A 4,224-nucleotide genomic window follows, 5' to 3' on the forward strand; every position below is an offset into this window, starting at 1 on the left:
CCAGGGCATCCTCCACAGGAATGCCCCCTTCGGGTGTACTTCCACTTCTGTGAAAAATTTGGACATGAGGACAAGGACTGTTACTACCTCAAGGGATTGCGACAAATACAACAAAGTCTTGGTCCTACTCTTCAACAAGGGCCAGCACCTGCATCTAACATGGTTTCTCCTTGTGGCCATCTGCACGATATGCCACCTTTGCTGACAGCCCCTACTATGCAAGGTATGCCAAGTACTTTTCCGTCTCAGAGCTTTTATCATATCCTTGCTCCCTCATCACCTCAAAGCTTTTATGCGTAAACCTACAACTCAATGCACCAGGAGCAAGGACCACCTCGCCCTTCAACTCCCCCTTTGAATCGGACCATTTTATGCTACAGGTGCGGGAATATGAGCATTACCAAAGCAAATGCCCTCTGCCCGAAGGGTCCCCTCCCTGCTGTCATTGCCCTGATATGAAGGATCACTACAGTAAGGATTGCCCTAAAATTTGTGCATCCATGGCCTCAAACCCAAGTCAAAGCCAGACTGAGTTTTCCTTTCCCAAGCACAATTTGATAGCAGTTAGCACTGTTTCTCAACCGCCCCCTTCTACCCACGTGGTTACCCCTAAAAATAAACCGTCGCAATTGGTAGAGGAGCCATCGGGCGTCCTCGCTTGGGCCCAGAGAGCTGCTCTCGGTCTTAGCATTCCATCAAGTTGAACTTCCCCACACAATCTCACACCAGTGGATACCCTGCCTGCAACTGTTAACAAGCCATCCTCCAGTGCCATCAAAGAATCCCAATCTTTGCTCTTCGATATCGATGAAGCCTTCTTGGAAGCAATTTTCGATCTATAGAAGATCAAGGTACCAAAGGAACAACAGGTAGAAAAAGAGAAGTTTACAGCAGAGACAGTCTTGAAGAACACTTTCCAACAAGTTTCCCTCTATGACTTGCGGCGACTAGATGCAAAGTTTAGAAGTGACACCCTTGCTGTTATTCAATCAATTTATCCTGGAGCAGGTGCTAGTGGCGGGCACCTCTCAGTGTGACCATCAGAGTCCTATATGATATCCAATCCTGCTGCTCCACTCACTCATTATAGAAGCATCGCCTGACAGTGTCCGTTTTGGGTAGGCAATTCTCACGAGTGATAGTGGATGGTGGATCTGGCATCAACCTAATGCCCGAGTTCAGTATGTTAGCTCTAGGTCTGCAGCCTACTCGCCTTGCTCCCTTCATAGTTACATTGGCCGACCAGCGGATAGTCTACCCATTGGGCATAGTGGACAATGTGTCTCTGTAGGTACAAGACTTTACTTTTAACTTGGATTTTGTTGTGGTTCGTCTTCCCTAGGTTGAGGGCGGATTTCCTTTTCTCATTGGAAGACCATGGCTGCGACACACTAAAGCAATTCATGATTGGGGAAACGACGCAATGTGGATCCATACTTCTGGCTCCCAGATGCAACCCATCCTCTTAGAAGGAGGTATGGATCCAGTGGTACAGCAAGTTTCTTTGTCAATGGAAACCAACCCTGAACAAGAACAACCTAATACACCTCAAGGGTCAGAAAAAGATTTGTTGGAGTGGTTGGAGGCTACCAAATCTATGCCTTGTTATGGAGTCTCTATTCACTCTTTGCCTGAAGGTACACCCTCTTCTAATGGTTCCACAGTCACTAAACCTAATGGGCCACCTAAGCCTATGAAGAAGCATAGAAGCAGTAAGAAATCTCCTCTATGGGAGTTCACACCCCCTCAAACATCAACACCTTTGGTGTCTGCTTCTCTGACCAGAACAAAGCTCTCCTCTATGTATAGAAAACTCCCTTCACAGAGCGCGTTTTGCAAGATGACTTCCAACATCAAGATCATGATAGCTGTGTGCTCCTTGGTTGCCTCTATCTACCCTCCCCCTCACCCCCTCGCCCTCCCCTCCCCCTCACCCCCTTTCCCTCGCCCTAGTCCCTCACCATCCCTTCCCCCTCTTCCCCTCGCCCTAGCCCTACCCTCCCCATCACCCCCTCGCCCCTACCCACTCGCCCTCGCCCCCTCACTAACCCTCGCCCTACCCTTCCCCTCTCCCCCTCGCCCTCGCCCTACCCTCCCCCTCACCCCCTCGCCCTCGCCCTAGTCCCTCACCCTCCCTTCCCCCTCTTCCCCTCGCCCTCGCCCTACCCTCCCCCTCGCCCGCTCTCCCTAGTCCCTCCCCCTCACCCCTACCCACTCGCCCTCGCCCCCTCAATAACCCTCGCCCTACCCTCCCCCTTGACCCTCGCCCCTAGTCCCTCCCCCCCTCGAACTAGTCCCTCACCCTCCCTTCCCCCTCTCGCCCTCGCCCTACCCTCCCCCTCACCCCCTAGCCCCTACCCACTCACCCTCACCCCCTCGCCCTCGCCCTCGCCCTACTTTCCCTCACCCTCGCCCTAGTCCCTCCCCCTCCCCACTCACCCTCGCCCCTACCCACCCCTTCCCGTTCCCCCTCGCCCCTACCCTCCCCCTTAAGCCCTCACCCCCCTCACCTTTCCCTAACCACTACCCACCCCTCCCCCTTCGCCCTCGCCCCTACCCTCCCCCTTAAGCCCTCGCCCCCCTCACCTTCCCCTCGCCCCTACCCACCCCCTCACTCCCTCTCGCCCCTACCCTCCCCCTCCCCACTCACCCTCGCCCCTACCCACCCCTTCCCCATCCCCCTCGCCCCTACCCTCCCCCTTAAGCCCTCACCCCCCTCACCTTTCCCTACCCACTACCCACCCCTCCCCCTTCGCCCTCGCCCCTACCCTCCCCCTTAAGCCCTCGCCCCCCTCACCTTCCCCTCGCCCCTACCCACCCCCTCACTCCCTCTCGCCCCTACCCTCCCCCTTCAGCCCTCGCCCTCACACTTCCTCGCATCTACCCTCCCCCTCACTCCCTATCGCCCCTACCCACCCCTTCCCCCTCGCCCCTACCCTCCCCTCACCTTCCCTCGCCCCTACCTACCCTCTCTCACATTCCCTCGTCCCTACCCTTTCCCCCTCGCCCCTACCCTCCCCCTCAACTTCCCCTTGCCCCCAAACAACACCCCTCTCCACCATCGGCAGCTGCAGCTGACTTGCTGACAGAAACAACATCCCTCGCATCAAGAGCTGGTCCAACGAGTAGCCGTCCATTGCCTTGTGATGCAAGCGGAAGCCAAGGCAGACGTGGCCGCATTGAAAATGTGTTATTTGGATATCTGGACTAGCACAAATGCGAATTGAGACACATCCGTAGAGAAATCAATCTGAGGCACCAGGAGATCAAATCTGGGTGAAAATCAGCGCTGCTTAGGCAAAAGCTCTCAAAGGCGTAGTCCACCCACGCTTCCTGGAGAATGACACCTTCGTCATTGCACACAATTTCAAGTTCTTAATTGCCGCTCTTGTCCCTGTAGCACCCAGCTAATGGATAGAATGTATTCAAGGCCTCCACAAGAGAGATTTTGAGGACTGCAAACGCTTTTGCTGGAGCAGTAATTCCTTGGAAGAACAACACTAGACACATGTGGATGTGAGGTATCATCTGGTCATTCACGCTCAGCTCCACCACCCCGTTGATCCAAATTGGGCCTTCAATAGCCTTAAGCTTTCCCATCACTATTTAGCAGACAAACAGCTGGGGATGCGCTGCAACCTTGATTCTTCCATCTTCTGAACCCACAGAGTAAGTATCAGAAATAGGATCATCTTCAGTAGCATCAAGCTCCCTTTGCAGCACAAAAAATTCTCGTCAAGGAGTCTGCATTTCAATCTGCTTCGTGAACCCTTCATGCTCTTCCTCAACAACTACGACTAGCCTCTGCAACTCCTTCAAAGACTCTCATATGCCTCCTTCAGAACAATTACACTTCATTGGTTTTCAACTCGAGAAGTGCCAAGAGTTTGCTGCAGCTCTCTCTACTTGGAACTTTTTTAAATTCTTTGTCATCATCTCTGCATAAGAATCCGCCATCCTGTGTTCGAGAGGAGAAACCTCCTCCTCCAAGTGTTGAATTTTCTTGCCAGCTGCAATCATTTCTTGCATGGGTGGGCCAAGCACCGACTTCAAGAAAGATGTACATGCAGTACCTATTGGTTTTATTTCACATTTTTTCAGTATTTCATAGTTTTTCAATATTTCCTCTCACCGAGACAATGAGCGGTCTTGTGGCGGGCAACATGTAGTAGCAGGCTACAATGTCACTTTCACAGGACACAGTTAGGATAGTTGGTCTAGGCT

Source organism: Adiantum capillus-veneris, chromosome 30, assembly GCF_014529385.1.
Source record: "Adiantum capillus-veneris isolate H3 chromosome 30, ASM1452938v2, whole genome shotgun sequence".
In the NCBI taxonomy this organism is placed as follows: domain Eukaryota; kingdom Viridiplantae; phylum Streptophyta; class Polypodiopsida; order Polypodiales; family Pteridaceae; genus Adiantum; species Adiantum capillus-veneris.